This window comes from Neomonachus schauinslandi, chromosome 8 (assembly GCF_002201575.2).
Source record: "Neomonachus schauinslandi chromosome 8, ASM220157v2, whole genome shotgun sequence".
In the NCBI taxonomy this organism is placed as follows: Eukaryota; Metazoa; Chordata; class Mammalia; order Carnivora; family Phocidae; genus Neomonachus; species Neomonachus schauinslandi.
The window spans coordinates 36,902,501-36,909,451 of NC_058410.1; positions in this window are offsets into that span (position 1 = coordinate 36,902,501).

Sequence of the window (6,951 nt, forward strand, 5' to 3'; positions counted from 1 at the left end):
AATATTTAGCATTTATTTCTTAACATATGTGAACAGTAATTTAAGTAAGGACAAGAACTGAGCGATATGTATTAGAAAATGAGCTGGGTTTTTTTCTTGTCACTGAAAACATCAAATAGAAAACTGGCAGGACTGAAGTTAATAATGAAACTATCAGAGTAAAAATCTCATTACATATATTTCAAATTTCTAATCCTGTCTGCATATTTATTGTTTCCCCATCTTAAGAACTATTACAAAGTATGCACCTTTGTATTTTCAGCAGCAAGATGGAAGTAAAAAGTGCAGAAATGAAGCAGATTAAGAACACTGACAGCAGAAATGCCTAGCACAAGGGTTAATACTAGAGTCAAAGACAGGCCAAAACAAAATACTCAACATTAACTTGAGACCCTCAGCAGTGATGGAGCAAGGAATGAGAGCAACTTCATAGCGGCATTGCGGCATTTTCATAGTATTTTTCACTGACACATAGTTGTTAAGATATAAAAGATATTGCAAAAGGTGGTGTGAGAGCACAATCAATTGTTCAACAATGAATCAAAACATCAGCTGTCAAACCAAGAAACAAACACATAGCTGGGACTCAAAGGCAAGTACCTGTTTTGTTGCTTGCTTTCCAATCAGGACATTTCAGACCCACCCTATACCTTGATATTAACTTCCGTGGAACCAGGCTATTTCTGACACTCAATCTAGATAAAGCACAGCTCAGGACTTGGAGCTTACTTGCAAATTAGAGAAGAGACCTAACAGGAAAAAAATGAAGAGAGAAGCTAGGGGAACCAAGAAAGTATGCAGGAGTTATGGAAGTATTTGCAATTTGCACAAATCACAGTCATTTATATCAGGATATCTACTGAGACCTCTGGACCAATAAATTCAGCTTACCAGGCTTGAACACGTATCTGAGCTCCACACTTTCCAAAAATGATAATGCCAATCAACAAATGAATGACAAAAATGATTGGTTCCTTAATTTTACATTTTTATTGTGTAAAATTTGATAGAGAAGAATATAGGTACTATATTTATAAAACAAGCACTTGTGAACACATCACCACATAAAACCTAGAAATTTTCAGTATTATTAAATCTACCATTATGCACCTTCCCTCTTAACGCCCCTGACTCTCCAAAACCAACATAACCAACCAAGATTATGAATTTATTATTCCTTCATTTTTTTGTATTTAATTATTTTCTTACATATATAAACTAGTGAAGTTCTTGTTTTTGACCTTTTAAAAATGAGAGTGAACATAGTCTTCTAGAAGTTGCTTTTCATTCACATTGTTTTAAACTTCATCCATGCTATTGTGGGTAGCTAGAGTCCATTTTACTATTGCATAATATTTCATTGTGTGACTAGTTCACAATTTATTTCTTCATTATTTCTTGATGAACATTTGTGTTAATTTCTGTTTTTCAATATTATGAATTTTTCCATAAAATTTCTTGTACACTTTTCTTAGGGTACAAGTGAAGAATTTCTCTAGACTCTATACTTGTGATAGTCAGTTTTACATGTCAATTTGGCTAGGATATAGTCCCCCAATTTGGCTAGGATATAATCTAGGTGTTGCTGGTGAAGATATTTTGTAGATATGATTAGCATCTGCAATCAGTTGACTTTAAGATTATCCTCAATACTTTAGGTGCTCCAGATCCAATTGTTTGAAAGGCCTTAAGAGCAGAAATGAGGTTTTTCTAAGGGAAAAGAAATTCCATCTGTGGAATGTAGCTTCACCTCCTGCCCAACGATTTCTAGCTTACCTTTCCTGATGGCCTGACCTATGGATTTTGGACTTACTTTTAGTCAACCCCCATAATCACATAAGCCAGCGCATAGACAAACAAACAAACAAAAGTGTATTGGGGAAGAGTGGACAGATGTGTCTATTTTTCCTACAGGCTCTACTTCTTTAGTAGAGTCCTGACAGAGTATTTATGAGTGGAGTTCCTTTATATCATCATCATAATGTATGTACTATAATATATAATATAATATTAATATTGTTATTATAAGATTATGGATGTAGGGTATACCATGATTCAACTGCACTATGTATTGCCCAACTGTTTTCCACAGTAGTTGTATCAATTTTCATTCCTGAAGTATATTACGGTTTCCACTGCTCCTCATCTTTGGCAAACCTTTGACAAAAACGTCTTACCTTTACTACTCTAGAGAGTATTAAATATTATCTTTACATGTTTTAAATAATTTTAAATAATTTGAGTCACTTGTTACTTAATATGTCTTTGTTTTTTAATGGTTATGAACCAAATCATAAGTTTGCTTATAGTCTTTTCTTTTGTAGCTAGTACATTTTATGTTTTGCTTAGGAACTCTTAGGGTATCATGATGTTATAAAGATACTTTTCCACATTTTGCTTAAAATTAAAAAAAATCTTTTTAGTCAGTCAGAAATTGGTATTTGTATATGATCTGAGGTGGTGTTCCAATTTAATTTTTTCCATACAAATAATCAGCTGTCCAGCACAGGCATTTCATGGTTCCTGCTTTCCCTTGTCACTGGCAATGTTGATTCTGACATATATTCATTTCCATAGATTAATTGATCTATTTCTGAGCTCTCTATTCTGTTTTCTTGGTCATTTTTTAAGTCTCTTCCAATTCGTAATGATTAACCTTATATCTGGTTAGACAATCCCCCCACCATAATTGCTCTTTTTCCATATTTTGACCATTCTTGGGCCCTTAAGCTTCTTCATAAATTTTAAATCTGTATGTCAAATTTTTTAAAAAAATCCAGCTTTGATTTTTATCATAGTTGTCCTAGTCCCACATATCAATTTGAAGAGAACTGATATTTTTTAAGATATTGAGTCTTCCTATGAACGTGGTAGAATTAGCCACTGATCTAAGTCTTCTTCAGCATCCTGATTCTCATTGCTGTCTGTTCTTTTCACTCTTACTAATTTCCAATTTTTAATGAGAAAATCCATGATTAAAAATTATGTTTGATATAACTTAGTCTCTAGTTACAGATTAGTTGGAGGGAACTTCAGAGTATCTAGTCTATTGCATTGCTGGAATCAAATGTACAATTCCTATCTATCAGATTAACTCAAAAGTCATAATAATCTGTTCGCAAATTTTTGTTTTAAAAAAGGGGGGATGGGGCGCCTGGGTGGCTCAGTCGTTAAGCGTCTGCCTTCGGCTCAGGTCATGATCCCAGGGTGCTGGGATCGAGTCCCACATCGGGGTCCCTGCTCGGCGGGAAGCCTGCTTCTCCCTCTCCCACTCCCCCTGCTTGTGTTCCTGCTCTCTCTGTCTCTCTCTCTGTCAAATAAATAAATAAAAATTAAAAAAAAAAAGGGGGGGACGTGCTCTATGCCTGAACCCAGGACCTAATGATTAAAGACAGAATATATAAAGAAGTATTTAAGTAAGTAAGTAAGTAAATCTTAAACATATCAGGTCCTAAAGCAAAAGAACTACAGAGATGAATGAAACTTTCCGGGAAAATCCAGAAGTCCTCCAATTTAACCTTCCAATTGATACAGTAATTCCTCTGAAAGCATACTACAGATGGCTTTCCAACATTTCTAAAAACATTTTACAATGATGTTCAATTTGAACTCTAGAACTATATTTGAAAGATATTTTTAAAATATTTGAACTGTATTCCTTCTCCTGCTAAATTTATTAGTGTAATACAATTTTCCAAAATAAGTGAAAACACAATTGAACGTTTGCCTAAACCTTTGATATTACAATAATGATGACACCATATAGATACAGTGCCAACACAGTATATCATTTAAGAAACAGAGCACAACTGCATCTTATTTAAAAATTGGAAGATACTTTCACATTTCTTGAAGTTGTGTTTCAAAAAAATCAGCATATGAACAGTACACTTGGGACAAACAAAAGCTTTAAGACTATCCCTCTTAGAGAAGCTTACTACAAAACCATGAGAAACATAAACAGAAAAAAAATCTAATTTGGAAATGATTTGATACATTTTATATTAAGTAGGAAGAAATGGAAGTTTCTAATTAGAAATGGCATCTATTTATTTAATATCCTACATGAAGGGGAACTATGGAAACACATCTGGTGCTTCCAGTGACTGTGTAATAATCAGTATACCCTGACTCTAAAGAATAGCAGAAGAAAATCTGAGAATACATACTTGAAAGAGTAATATGATCCCTCTATTATCAACTAAAAATCTCAGGCTTGTTACCCTTCTTAAAGTGGTGTTTGAGGAGCATTACAGAAGATCTGATGCTCAACTGAATTTCACCTACTTGTTCATATTTCTTGCAGTTCATCACAAGCATGTGACCAAGCTTGGACAATAAAATGACAGTGGAAGGTATATGTGTAACTTCCAGATTAAGGAACTGAAAATCCCACCAATGATTCTCCCACATATCTTTCCCCCGTCCCAACAATCAAAGATGCTACGTGTTTCAGAAGGTGCTACCTCAAAACGATGGAGCCTCTATAATCCCAGGATACTACATGCAACTATACAGACCAAATCTCTGCCTATGTGAGTGAGTATATGATAAAGCACTGAGAGTTGGGGTTAATTTGTTCTAACAACAAATTCTACCTATTCTGATTCATATTGAGCAACTGCTAGATCTAGTATTGCCTTTTACAAATCAAAAAATAACCAAACTTTTCAAAATTTTGGTGAGTCCTATAATAACAAAAAGAACTAGAATTTTTGCCTTTTTCCCCCAAAGTGGATATAATCCTATAATCCCATAAAAAGGACTAAATTCTAATTTACGAGCTTTACTTCTCTGCCAGAACTAAGATCCTCACTTAGTTCATTATATCCAATAAAACATATATAATTACCATTATTATTGAAGAATTACTGACTTGGAGGGAGCAAAAAACTCAGACACCTCAGAGCAAAGCAAGACAGAATGGGATCCTCAGGTGGAATGGGTCTTTGCAGTGCTTAAAGAAACTGAGAGATGTAGTTTTTCTGTACTGCCCTAGACTCTGCCCTGATGGTTCTTATCCATTTCACCTCTGTAACCTCTTATCTGACCCCTCTGGCTGTAGGCCCCATGTCCACCCTTTCCCAGCCATTGTGGAATTTGTCACAGCCATTGTAATAAAGCCAAAAAGGAACAATATACACCTGTTACTGTATGCAACTGACCACACATCAAAATCTTAGGTAAGGTAAATGGCCATTGGATTAGTTATGAGACTCAAAAAATAGGAACTAATATAACTTTTAGTATCAGAAACCCAAATCAGAATACAAGTAAGTGGAAATCAGCAAGTATCAAGTACAGCCATTCACTCAATCAATATTAAATGAGCATTCAAAATATGTTAAATACCATGCTAAGTGTTGAACATAAAGTAATAAATAAGACTAACTCTCCGCTCTTCCAACGTGGCTCAGAATCCAATGGGCACAAAACAAACCAGAAGTGAAAGGAAGAAAGAAATTAAGCAATCCATGTTTGCCTGTCATTCAGGGTAAATTTTTATGTTAACAGAAATGAATCACATCATTCTGTGAACTAAAATCTTTCAATGGCTTCCTATTGTACTAAGACAAAAGTTGAATTCTTTACCGCATCCTATAATTCATTCTGTGATTGGAGTCCCTCCCTATTTAACCTTTCTAAGCATCAGTTTTTTCATCTGTAAAATGTTGATAATAACATTTACCTCCTAGAATTTTCCCGAGGATCAAGTGAGATAAGCTGCATCATATCTGGCAATAGAAAGCACACAATAGGGGCACCTGGGTGGCTCAGTGAGTTAAGCATCTGCCTTCGGGTCAGGTCATGATCCGGGGGTCCTGGGATTGAGTCCCGCATCAGACTCCCTGCTCTGTGGGGAGCCTGCTTCTTCCTCCCCCTCTTCCTCTGCCTGCCACTCCCCCTGCTTGTGCTCTCTCTCTGTCAAATAAATAAAAATCTTTAAAAAAAATAAAAGAGCGCACAATAAATGTTAGCAGACAAAACTGCCATTATTATCTTACATTATCCCATGCCTTTTCTCCTTCTTTCCCTGTGCTTTATTTACCCACACAGGCCTCGGAAAACTTAGAATAGGTCAAGTTCTTTTCCGCTAATGGATTTTGAAACTTCTGTTCTTTTGCCTTGCCCTTGGTCTGACAGGCTGCTTCTCCTCCTTTCACATTCTTCACATTTCAACTTATATTGTCACTTCTAGACTCCACTAAAGTGCTCTCCTATACCTGCTCATTTCCATCATAGTACCCTGATTATTTCATTGGTTGTTTTGCCTTTGTTGCTAAAGGATTGGTCTAAAACTGGATGTGCTGTTACTTGGACAAAAGCTCACCCATAATATCCAGGTTCTGATTTTAGAGATTTCAAATCATTAATATTAGTAGACATTTAAGTAATTATTTCTTACTGGGAAGTCTAATAGATGTTGAGACTATGCAGAAGAATGAGAAACCACAAGGGGATTCTGATATAACTGATGTAAATGGAAATCAGTAAAAGATGTTAAAATATATGGTAGCTTTGTCTTAGGCAGTAAAATACCTAATGAGGGCTGTGGAAATTACAAACTAAAGGATTTGACTTCCTGACAAACACTGAGCACCAAGGACAAGCAAGACTTGAGCAAGACCTAAGGACATGAGGTCTTGTCCAAAGATAGAGAAAGAAAATATTGGGAGAAGAGTGTGAGCAACCATCTGAATGATACAGGAGAGATTACCAGTAGACAATTAAACAACCAATTTATCTAATAGTAAAGTTGAACCAAGTAAACACTTCCTGTTGGAGAGGAAGCATCAAGAAACAATGGAGCACTTTAGCTAGCATCACCCAATAGAGTTGGCAATACTCTACATCAGATATTTATTGAGTATATATTTTGTAAAATATTTTATGATTAAAATGTTATTTTCATTTATATAATATGCCATAATTATAAAGTGTTTTTATATA